This window comes from Leiobunum rupestre, chromosome 4 (genome assembly GCF_980474605.1).
Source record: "Leiobunum rupestre chromosome 4, qqLeiRupe1.1.hap1, whole genome shotgun sequence".
In the NCBI taxonomy this organism is placed as follows: domain Eukaryota; kingdom Metazoa; phylum Arthropoda; class Arachnida; order Opiliones; family Sclerosomatidae; genus Leiobunum; species Leiobunum rupestre.
The window spans coordinates 40,266,225-40,279,211 of NC_143387.1; the positions used below are offsets into that span (position 1 = coordinate 40,266,225).

The 12,987-nt window shown below is 36.9% G+C and overlaps 1 long non-coding RNA gene across 1 annotated transcript; it reads right to left on the reverse strand.

Annotated features, from left to right (window-relative positions):
• Positions 1-215: 215 nt before the first annotated feature.
• Positions 216-10,663, reverse strand: LOC149947769 (uncharacterized). Its single transcript, XR_016480270.1, has 4 exons — positions 10,551-10,663; positions 4,744-4,887; positions 4,530-4,679; positions 216-244 (listed from the first exon to the last, which is right to left on the reverse strand). It is a non-coding gene; the product is annotated as an uncharacterized LOC149947769 (long non-coding RNA).
• Between the last annotated feature and the right edge of the window lie 2,324 nt (positions 10,664-12,987).

Below are 12,987 nucleotides of genomic sequence, written 5' to 3' on the forward strand. Positions count from 1 at the left end.
TTGGACATTTCGGATTCATTTTGATCCTGTAGTACACGCCCTAAATGATAATTGGACATTTTGGATTAATTTTCATCCTGTAGCACGCGCCCTGAATGATCATTGGACATTTCGGATTCATTGGGACCCCAAAGAACACTTCATGGATGACCATTGGACCTTTCAGATTCATTTTGACTCCATAGAGCACTTCCTCGACGCTCATTGCACATTTTGGTTTCGTTTTGACTCAGTGAAACATTACCTGAAAGATAATTGGACTACTGTATTAATTTTGATTCATTAGTCATTTTAACGATTATGGTTAACTCTATTGAAAATAATTTAATATATTTCCATGGAGACGTTAATAACAGAGTAAACTCAAGTCCCTGTCCATAACCTTAAATGTTATATAATATGTCTTAAAAAATCAACAACAAGATTTTGGCAGCCTCAAATAAGCCACAAATCAAATCAATTACCTCTTCGGAACACTCACAAGTCAGAGTAGTCACTGCTGAATTTGAGGACCGGAACCAATTTTTTTACGGTAACAAAAGGAATCCTTACTTACCTGGATTATACCTGTTTGAAATTTGGCTTAAGCCTGTGGATGTCAAGAAAATGACTTGTGCTAAAACACATCCAATTATGTTTGGATCAAATAATTTTAATCAAATCACAACATTATTCGCTTATACCGGGACGAAAAGTGTATACTTTTTACGCTTTTTCAAATTATTCGCGTCCCAATTTTACTCAAAATACACTACACCGTAAACTATTGGAAGAAATTCGGGGTATTTGGGACTTTTGGTGCTACACTTTTTACTCCTCCTCGGTAGCAGTGTGAGAAATAAGGCACTATCACAGGCCAATCGCCAGTTTAAAAATTAGCTAGCAGTTTCAAAATTAAATGCTTGGGGTGTTAAATTAGTGGCCCTGGTGACCACTTAATTAATTCAAAGTTTTTCCCCTTCAAGATTTTAGTTCATTAAAAAATTCTATATTAACCCCTAAAATTGTTTGGTCTTTGCTTCTATGCTGTGGGCTTGGCCTTGTGTCAATTGTGTGTATGGGTGGGTGACTGGGTGTCGTGAGTCTGTCTACTCTACACGCAGTATAGAAGAAGTAATTTTAGCAGTTAGCAAAAAGAAATGGTCAGTGGCCAGTTTTTTAATTAAACTACCTAACCTCTACTGGCCACAGGTTCAGTTTAAAAAAATTCCTTATTTCTCAGCCTGCTCGGTAGTAGCTTAAAAACACGTCTGATTTGTAGTCTGCTCCGACTAATTCGGCTGCTGCGATGGAAGCGTCTAGCGATAACTCAAGCACGGAAGTGTTTCACGGATTTAATGATCAGAGTCCAACTATTAATTATTTTCCAAAGACTGTTAATGGTTTTATTTACATTGAAAACAATAATTATCTTATCATTGGAGAGGGTAATACGTTTTGATTAGCAGTTTTTCTGAATTATTGTTAAGGGGATAGTATTTCCAACTTAGATTGATAAACCTATATTGTTCCGATTACCGCGATTGATATCAATGAATTACCCGTTGAGGTTTAAGGTTTTATTTTGGCCGTCAAAAGACATCCTTTTGAGTTCCTGCTTTCAATGGCCAAAATTTATCCATGAAACTGATTCATCGAAACGGGTTGCTAAGCTTTCGGATACGCGAGACTTAACGTGAAAAAAAGGTTTTAATTTTTAACTACATTTGCTTCGTAATTTAAAATAATCAATGTAAAGTTGCGGGAAATTAGAAAAATTGTATAAATTATTTTATATTCTTCCTCAGATGACAAAGATTAACCTAAAATTTCCATTAGCGTGTCAAGTTCCGCCATTTTGGTTTTAAAAATGATCCCCGAAATTGTACTTTTACGAATTATTCGATTGAACATTTTAGGGTACACTCTGACGTTATCTTCGAAATTCAATTTACACCTTCTGCCCTATGCTGTATGCCCCGGATAAACGAATAATATTCGTCTATTGGCTCAAACATAACACATTTTTGGATAAATATTGCGATCAAAGTAGAATTTGGATCCGCCCAAATTTGGGTATGATTTTGATCCACCATTTTGTTAAAGGTGGTCTCCCTAAAACTCATCTACGAAGATGTGTGGAGTCAGAAGCGTATAGATGGACAAATCCCCAACGGACACCCCCGTAATCCCTTCTCGTAATACTCTTCTTGGCCCACTGTAGTCTTCATCCCGAGTAAATTAAAACGTAGAAAATTTCTCAATAACTCGCGTCTGACAAATTAGTGAATCCGTATCATTAGCCGGGCTGGTATAATTCGGGCTACTAGCTTCAATTCGGCCCCTTTACGGATGGTCGGAAACTCTTAGTCAGGCGGATTCATTGGAGAAATGGAAATATTTACCGAAACTGTGAATTTAGTTTCGGCCAAGATTGATTCTCGGCAACGATTCGGCAAATTTAAAATGTCGTCTTCGTAAGACGCCCGGTAAACGAGGTTAGTTTAACCTAGGAGCAACAAACACAGCACCCCACACAAGGAGAACGCAACCCGTCAAAAGTCGTGCATTTTCTTGAGTACATTTTTCATTGGCTAGACGCTTTAGCCCCTGCTGCCGTCGGAAGGGGAAAATTCGGAAATTGTCTTCCCCCGCCCGTAAAACGTTCAGCGTAAAGGCTCGTCCAATAAAATTTGTACGCAACACTGCGTTAGCGTGTTTAAAGGCTAGCTGCGTTCTCCTTGTGTTTGTTGCTCCTAGATTTAACGACGAACTAGCGCTTTGCGAAACCGGGCCGCCGCCATTTGCTCAAAATGATAAATGCAACTGCTCCGAGACCCTCTCGCTAAATTCGTAATGAAATTATAACGGCTGGCATGGGCCCCAAAACGCGCCGCTAAGCAGGGGTGCTACCAATTTATTCTGGCCAGAGTAATTTTGACATATTTAACGATACCAGTGACAGGCTAGAAGGGCAGCCAACCTTCTCCCTCGCTCTCCCCTCAGTCTGTTTGAAAGGAGGGACGCCTTTAAAAGGACGCCGTCTGATTTAGCCCGGGGTACGTGGTTTCCGCGGCAGCCAACTCGGACAGAAATGTAAAGAGCCTGAAAAAATGCGCCGTCAATTAGAGCGCGTAAGCGTTTGGCGAACAAATTAAAACTAATTTATCGGTGACGAGAGCTTCAAATGTAGTTTAGCCGACGAACGCTCGCGTTTAATTGATTAGCGATTAGTGTTGTAGAAGGTTTGGGGAAATAGGCCCCCTCCCCCCACCAACTAGGCTAGGGATTTCCAAGGCTGCTGTAGAAAAGGGTTAAGAGGCGATTCTTCTAGGTCGAAATACAAAAATCTGTGTTGGTTTCTGATGAATTCGCGAGATGCGTAGGAAATGCAAATCTACTATAACATAGGAAATACAGTCTGCTAAGCACAAGGAAATACAGGGGGCGGAGTGGTTAGCAATTTCGCCTCGCAGCAAGAGGAGCCCGGTTCGATCCCAATTTAAGGCACTGGGTGAGAACTCGGAACAACTCCTTCCGCGTTGAGTTTGTAAGTTCTCTCCCCACTGGTTAAAGGGGTTTGCCCCAGATCTCTTCGGTTTTCCCTTTCCATAAAAACTTGTAGATGTTGATGGTATTTAGTGTAGGTAGCTCACGTGGAAAAAAGGGGGCTTTCCTCCACCCTCCTACGCATTATAACCCACCTGAAATAAGGCAATAAAAGTCGCTAGATGACTTGGGCGTAGGGTTGTGCCTTGGGTATTAGCCTAGAAATAAAAAAACAGTCCACTAAGCACAAGAAAATGCAGTTCGCTAAGCACAAGGAAATACAATCTGCTAAGAACAAGAAAATGCAGTCCGCTAAGCACAAGGAAATACAGTCTGCTAAGAACAAGAAAATGCAGTCCGCTAAGCACAAGGAAATACAGTCTGCTAAGAACAAGTAAATGCAGTCTGCTAAGCACAAGAAAATGCAGTCTGCTAAGCACAAGCAAATACAGTCTGCTAAGAACAAGTAAATACAGTCTGCTAAGAACAAGTAAATACAGTCTGCTAAGCACAAGGAAATTTAGTCTGCTATAAACAACGAAATGCAATCTGCTAAGCAAAATGAAATTAAGTCTGCTAAGAACAAGAAAATACGGTCTATTAAGCATAAGGAAATGTGATCTGCTATGGAAAAGAAAATGCAGTCTGCTAAGCACAAGGATATGCTGTCTGCTAAAACAAACAAATGCAATTATCTAAGAACAAGCGGATGCTAAAAGCAATGTGTAAAATTGACTAATTTAAGTATAATTATAATTCATTATCAAATAGTAATTGGTATAACGTTTTCAGGATTTCTATAATAATTTGAATAATTAGAAGAATATGTTTGACACATATTGACAGTCTTTTTCGTCAATGTATAATCAAAAAGGACAGACAACTTTCTTTTCAACTATGTAACGATGCGCAACATAATTTAATTTCCACAGTCAAGCCTTTTCAAGAAGCAACCAAGGTCTATTGAAGATCGATAAATGGAAACATACAAAAAGGCTTACTTAGACAAATTAATAATGAATTATCAAATTGGGATGTAATATGGACAATTTTAAACACTCTTTGGTTTGTGTTCTGCGCAGTACAGTTTTGGGTCGTTTTTGATTCTGCCTATTTGGAAACCTCCGATTTCGCAATCACTCTGTAACAGACTATCATTAACCGATATCGTTAAGTGTCATACTTACGTTTATTTTGCGTTATTACGTTACTTACGTTTACAACTTGCCATATCATCTTCAGCACTAGTTCTAGCCTGGAAGAAAACACTAGAAAATGGTCTTTCCCTTCGTTGTTCTTGATATTGATTTGTCGGCAATTTGCAAAGCCTTCTCAGTCGTATTTTTCTTTCTTCTTGAACTTTATAGAAAATGTCGCCATTAATTTAGTTGATTTCGGAGTCTCCGAAAACAAGAGTGGAGAGAATCACCGAAGATGTATTATTCAAAGAGACAAAAAAAGCGAGTCAGCGGCGGCCCTTGATTTATGCCTTTCTTACTTAACTATGACAGCCACTTTGTTAAGAAGACCGAAAGAAAAAGCTTTCCCAGGAAAAATAGCCGCCAGAGGGGAAATTGACCTTTAATTATAAAACTCTAATCGGGAGGCGCCGGGTGGGGTCAGGGGGCGCGGAATACAGCCGATAGTCCTCCGCCGCAGTTTGAATTATTTTTGCGCATAATTTCGCCAGTGGCAAATTATCTAAATTGGATAGGCGTTAGTTTTCGTTATAAGCTGGCCAACACTTTCGTTTTAGCCATTAGCGTCATTTTTTAAAAAGGACGCGTTTAAGTGAAACTGATTTGCATACCTCAATCTTTTCGACGCGGCTAAAGGGATTTTTTATTAAGTATACTGATTAGGTTTCTCGTAACTTCCATCCACGCACTATCAAACTTGACAGTCAAACTTTAAACTAAAATTTCAAAAGAACTATGATGAGAACGCAATCATATTTCAAGATGGTAATGGGAACAAATATTTTAGAATTATTCCAATGCCCCATGCTCAAACCGATAAAAAGCTAAACTCCAGTTCATTTGGTTACAAACACGTTTAACAAAATGTGTGTGACCGAGATTTTGAAATAACGCCCTATCAATTTAACCAAAATGGTGGATCAAATCCGATTCCAAAATTGGACGATTTCGACTTAAATCTACAATTACTATACGCAATGTGTTATATTTGATCCAATTACAATGTATGAAATTCCACTTCATTCGATTTTATCCGAAATAAGTGGATTCAAACTGAATTTAATTAAAACTGGGAGTGTCTTGATTCCAGTTACACTCTTAAAAAAACGGGTGCTTCATAACACCTTTTTCTTCGCCACAAATATGACACCTTCCAGATACTTAATGTACTCCCTTTCGGGATACCAAGTACACCTTTTTAAACGAAAATACTCCTGTTTGCAAAAGAAACTACACCTTTAAATGTATGCAATTGCACCCTTTTGCGGCAGTAACTACACCTTTAAAAATATACAATTACAATGTATACCTTTTGGCCGCAGAATATACACCTTTAAAGAGTAATTTTGCACCTTAAAGCATTAAATCATGACTTCAAAGGTGGCAATACGCGTATTAAAAGGTAAAATCGAACCCGTGAAGGAGTTCAAAACCCTTTAAAAAGTTATAGAACACCTTTAAATAATAAATTTACACTCTTAAAGGTGTAATTTGCGACTGGTGAGAGTTACATCTCACCTTTAAAGTGTACAATCACAATATAAAAGGTGTAGATGCGCATTTTAAAAGATACAAATTGCACCTGATAAGAGTTGAATCGCACCTACAGAGGTGTAAAAACACCTTTTTAAAGAGTACAATCACACTTTCAATGGTGTAAATGCACACTTTAGTTGCACCTGGTAAGACTTTAATCACCCCTTTAGATTTTCTAAATATGCCCATTTAAGGAGTAAAATCACTGTTTTAAAGGTGTAAATATGCCCCTTACATAGTAAGCACACCTTTAATAAATAAATGAACCTATAAATCGGCTTAAATGACCTTTTAAAAAGTACATTGCACCTAATAGCTCACTAACAATTGTAATGGTTTTAGTATGCCATATTAAAGTGTTCAATAACACCTTTTGTTGGTTTGAAAAACACCCTTGAAAGATTGTTAAAGGAATTGTGTTTCTAATAAATACTATTTTACCAATAGAAACAGTGAAAATACAAAACACTAGTGTAGTTGAATACAAATTGATATTCATTTTTAAATTAATATATATTTTTTCATTTCACATGGTTTCAATTAAACTAGTTCGAAGAAGTGGTTTTTCAATGAAGAAAGTGCTAAAGTTTTCAGCACGGCAAAGTAATCGAGACAGTTTTTAAAATTCAGTATTACTTAAGCAACACAACAAGGGACCGGCTACACTTACGACGTAAATAAAACTGCGACAACGAATAATAATGCCAGGGTGTTTTATACCGAAAACCAAACGTGTAAAAAAAGTATTCTTATCTGTTAAAAAACCGAATGACGGATAGATAAAATAGGTTAAAAAACCGAATGACGGAGAGATAAAATATGTATAAAAAACTTATTGATAGCTTAAGCAGGAAAAAATATTTTTTTCGTATTTTATTTAACTAATCACCCTCGATGAAGATAATATACTTAAGGCGTAATGGCTGACCATCTCGGACCAGCTCTGTTATATAGAATTCACGGATGTTGATACGCTTTGCGCAATGGGCAAATTTGAGGTTGTGGATCATTTCATTGGCCCAGGCGTTGTAGATTTTCAAGCAAGAACTCAAAAATTGACACTAACGGGATAATAGGTGTCACTATCAATCAAAAACATGATATTTATTGGTCATTATTTCTTCTTTAATTCGCATTTTATAGAAATTTTAACACTTCTTGCTTAAACCAATAAGCAAACTAAACAATAAGTTAAATTGAAATTCCAATAACATTTAAAAACAGATAATTATTCACTAATATTTACAAAATATATATATATAAATTAAAATACATTTATTTTAAACACGTAATTAAACATTTTGGCACGGTAAGCGTTAATGAAAATGCACATTATAAGACTAGATAGTTATTTGTGCAATTATTCGATTTTTGATTGTCATTTAATCCATTTTTGACAGAAACGTTATCTTTCTAGGAAAACCCTTATTGGGATTAACTACACCTAACCGTGTAAAATGGTAAACAATTACACCATGTTTTAGTTAATAAAGAATTATGAAAAATCTCTAGTTAACGATGTGCTTAAATGTGTAGTATTAAATGTGTGATTTAACTCTACAAATGGGCGTATTAACACGTTTAAAGGTGTGATTTAATTCTTAAAAAGGATGTATTAACACTTTTAAAGGTGTTATTTACCTCTAACAAAGGGGCCTATTAACACCTTTAAATATGCTATTTAACTCTTAAAAAGAGCGTATTAACACTTTCAAAGGTGATATTTAACTCTAACAAAGGGCCTATTAACACATTAAAAGATGCTATTTAACTCTTAAAAAGGCGTATTAACAGTTTTAAACGTGTGATTTTACTGTAACAAAAGGGCTTATTTACACTATTAAAGGTGTGATTTAACTCTTAAAAAGGGATATTAACACTTTGGCAAATCGGTGTTAATTTCGATCCCGAGAAGTGTTAATTCAGATCTTTAAAGGTGTTAATTAGAACATAAATGGTGTAATTTAATCATTTATGGGTGTCACTTCGATCTTCAAAAGGGTGTTTTTAACAGTATAAAAAGAGTAACTATACCTTCCTAAAAGGTGCTTTTAATACCATTTGTTTCAATATTCCTAATATAGGGTGTAGAGGTAATCCTTTACAAGGGCGCTTTTAAAGGTGTCCCTAAACACCTTTTTTGTAAGATAAAGCATCTCTATTATATTCTCTTTTAACACCTTACTTTTGCCGTTAAGGGTGTAGTGTAACTCCCACAAAGGTGTAATAATGGTGTTTAAGCCTATCTCACTCCTTTATAACACCCTTTGGAGACTTTTTTATTCGTTAACAAGAGGCTATACACCATTTTCACACCCCTTTTAAACCATTATAACACCCTTAAACACCTTTATAACGCCTTTATTTTTAAGAGTGTATCATGATAATATGGCCTTGAATTTATTTAAACTAGCAGTCGACTAACTAGGGTTTAGCTTTTTTTATCCCTTTTTATAATGGACTTATCTACTAATTCGCTAATTATCTCATCCATAACAAAAAACATGTTTATTTTTAATAACGAATCAAACGCGAGAGCTTTCATAGCACCGAATTTTACGTCATTTAAGCGGGAAATCGTTTTTGGCCCAACCCATAATGTTCGACAACAAAATACCACAGGGGATACTGGGAGATATTCATACCAAGTAGCGTTATGGATTCCTGCTTATACGGAGTAGAAGCATAGACTAAGGTGGTAGAAGGGAGCATTATGATGGCTCCTTCTTGATACTTCTCCCTGTACCCAGGTGCTATGCGGGATTTACAGGCGCAAATAGGCCAATCTTAGACAAAATTTCAGGCGAATTCCACGGAAACCACTCATGTCGCCGATGAAAAATGGATTTTAGTTAAATTGATTTAATTTATGTGGTTTAGAAACGGTAGTATAGGTAATAATTTTATTAAAAAATATTTTTTGCAATAGTGCCAAAAGTGTTTCGTACGGACCTCTTATATTAGTGTTTTGATCACACGGGAAAAAGTATTTAAAGTCATTTTTAGATAGCTTATAGATATACTTCATGCTTAAAGGGAAAACCGTGTGAAATTGACGATTTATAAAACTTTTGGATGAACTTCCTTGTCGTTTGGGTTTTAGTAAAATAGTTTAATTTTTTGGTAATGAATCTGTTCGTATCAATTTTTTGATTAACCTTTTATTTATTTGAAAAAATCTTCAACTTGACAAACCAACTCAAAACCGTACATTTTGACAATTTTTAAAACCATTTTTTATGAGAATGGTTTAAAAATATTGGATGGCATTTGTTTTATTTTATTAAATGGGTAATAATTCCATATCTGTTCAGATAATATTTTCCTATTTAGACCCTAATTATTGAAAATAAGCGTTTTAAGTCACACTTTACTCATCGATTTCGATACTTATAGCTCCTTATAGTGTCTGTTTTGATATTATTTATTTCAGTTTCAACACTTCTAAACACCTAACAACTCTTATTTGCTTATTATGCTGTCGAAATATGAACGAATACCTAGCGGCGTACATCCGAACTTCACGATCAGGTTGATCAGTTTTAAAGTACTAACGCGGTTTGCAGCTCCTTTAAGTACGCACAAATTAGGTAGTTTTTTTTCGCCTGTTCTGGGTTTTTTGAGCAGGTTAATAAGTGTAGCCCTATGACGTCATTTTACTCCAATTCTATCTTGACGAAAAAAACGAGTTGGAGTAAGAAGGGAGTAGTTAAGTGTTAAAGGTTATTTAGTTGCCGTAGCAGCCGAAGTTTTGTTTTAAGATGACGGCCGTAGGTGAGGTCATCAATATAATATGTCTAATTTTTCTCATTTATTGAATAATAATAATAATCAGCTAGGCTAATACCCAAGGCCTAAGTCATCAAGCGACTTTTAAAGTCATTAAATAGCATTTAACAATTGGATTTTCGTTATTAAAAGCTTGACACATGTGAAGATGTTCAAAGCCCGTCATGTTTTCGTGAAACGAAATTTAAGCAGACGAATTTTCTATATAAGCTAGATTACCCCCTCTACACCTCCTTTCGAGGAGGAGTAAAAAGTGTAACCTTTGAGCTCTGGAACAAGCGAACAAAATTCGGGACAGGGTAAATCTTACCCCGAGAACAGGCGAATAAAACATTTTAGGGTAAAAATAGTACACTTTTTGTCCTCGGACAATCGGAAAAAAAACATGCCTAATTTGAGCTCTTCCGTTTTTTTAAAGAGGAACGGCCAAGCTTTTCCAAATATGGCCTTATTTCCGTATCAAAAGATTAACAAGACGTTCAATATACAAACACGTACCTTTTTGTCTTGAAAAAATAGCTTTTGGCTCAAAAAGTTGAAACGAAAAATAACGCCATGTGTTTGGGTTTGAATTTTCGCCGCCATCTTAGGGGCTGCCGCCTGCGCCCCTAACCCCGTATGAGCGATTTGAGAACTATCCTAACTTTTAAAATCACGCAATTTAGGCTTAGGTCTCTTATAACTGGAACGCGCCGCGCGTGCAAAACAAATTTTTCGCATCTTCAGCAGCGCGCGCTTTTACGTTGTTTTTCCGTCTCACCGACTTCTCACCAGGTGTCGCGGCGGACGCGCGCTTTTCGATTTCCCGAAATGTCTTTATTTTATTAAAAATTAACCACTCAATATGTTTTGATGCGGTTTTCGCCATAAATTTTAGTTTTTAATGGGCTATAGGGCTATGTAACTGGTTAAAGCGTGTCCGTTCCCCTTTAAGTATTTTTTTGGGTTGAAAATGCAAGGCCGTAATAGCCATCTCATTCAAAAATGTTTCTTGCTTTCGTATTTCGACAGACGCCGTTAAATTCATTTTCCGATTCCCAGAAGGCGGGCGTGAAATTTTTAAAGAAGCGAGTTCAATTTCGAGAGCGTTAAGCCAAATACGCGGATTCATTTGAATAGAAATTAAATAAATTTAAAGCGACACAACGTGTTTGCTTTAAGTCAGGCCGTGAGATAGTGCCGCCATTACGCTAAACGAAGTTGACAGCTTTATCTTTATTTTCTCTTTCAATAAACAACGGGTCGCCACACCCGTCCTCCAGATGTCGCTGGCCTCGCGCGATCTTAAATCGGGGATATAGGCCAGGACGAAAGCGACTTTTGAGAGCGAGCCCGCTTCCGTATATCTGCATGGCCGCCTTCGAGAACGCGGAAAAGATAGCGACTTACTATGACATAAATCAAGCGTACGCGACTCGAGTTCACTATTCGGAGAGTGGCCAAGCCGGACTCCGGAAAATTCCACGCTAATGAGCTGACCTCCCGCGCTTAAGCGGATAGCCAGCTTCTATTAGGAACCACTAAAGGCGATTTGTAAAGCTTCGTTCATTCGCCGTATCGTGTCGCCCAAAATTTAAGCTCGAAATTATGGAATTTGCGGAAGGTAAAATTCTGATAGGCCTAAATGCATTGTACCGTAATTAACATATTGAGAATAAGTATGACCATAAGTATATGGAAAATTACCTAGGCCTTTTATCCGGAAAATTTTCTGTAGTTTTCCGAAAAGAAATTAAAAAAAGATTTTCATTCCATGATTAGTCTAATATATATATTAATTATAATATATATTATAATAATATATATTGTTCAGCCATTTTGGAAAAACGTTTTTACTCCGACTCAAACTATTCGCCAGCACCGAATCGGAGTAAATGACGTCATAGCGATACTCTTCTTACCCTACTCCGAAATCCCGGAAAAAGCGAAAAGAAATCACCTAGTGTTAAAAATTAAACATTAATTTTACCGTTGTACGATTGAATAAGTCAGCGTTATAGTTTCAAATTAAACGTTATTTTACCTTTGAAAAAGTTTCAATTTTCAAAAAACTTTCGACCCATAGACTAGGCACCGTTACCAAAGACTATTAACATCTCGCAGATTTTTTGCATTACTTATTCAAGAAATATAGTCTATCATAACGGACGATCATTAAAAAAAATTGCGTTTAAAGAAACTTATGTCTTTTTGTTACTTGTTTTAATTTAATTAATTAAATCGTAGATGTTTAATTTGGCCATTGCTAAAATACTAATTAATTGGAAATATATATACAGGGTGGAAGCCTCAGCCGTGGTCCAGCCTCGGTACTTCTCCTAGTACACCAGAGAGCTGCGGGTCGAACACTTCTACAGGCGCTGGTATTCCAAAAATAGACCAATGGTATAATTTGAAGCGCATCTTTATCCAATCGCCCGAAAAAGCATTTGGAAGATGCGCTTCTAATTCTCCCATTGGTCTATTTTTAGACTAGGAAAAATGCCGAGGCTGGACCACGGCTGAGGCATCCAATTCTCCCATTGGTCTATTTTTAGACTAGGAAAAATGCCGAGGCTGGACCACGGCTGAGGCATCCAATTCTCCCATTGGTCTATTTTTAGACTAGGAAAAATACCGAGGCTGGACCACGGCTGAGGCATCCAATTCTCCCATTGGTCTATTTTTAGACTAGGAAAAATACCGAGGCTGGTACACGGCTGAGGCATCCAATTCTCCCATTGGTCTATTTTTAGACTAGGAAAAATACCGAGGCTGGACCACGGCTGAGGCATCCAATTCTCCCATTGGTCTATTTTTGGCTTACCAGCGCCTGTAGAAGTGTTCCATCCGCAGCACTCTGGTGTACTAGGAGAAGTTTCGAGGCTGGACCACGGCTGATGCTTCCAACCTGTATGCAACGACGGATACTTCATGGCTAGTTTAAAATAAATTA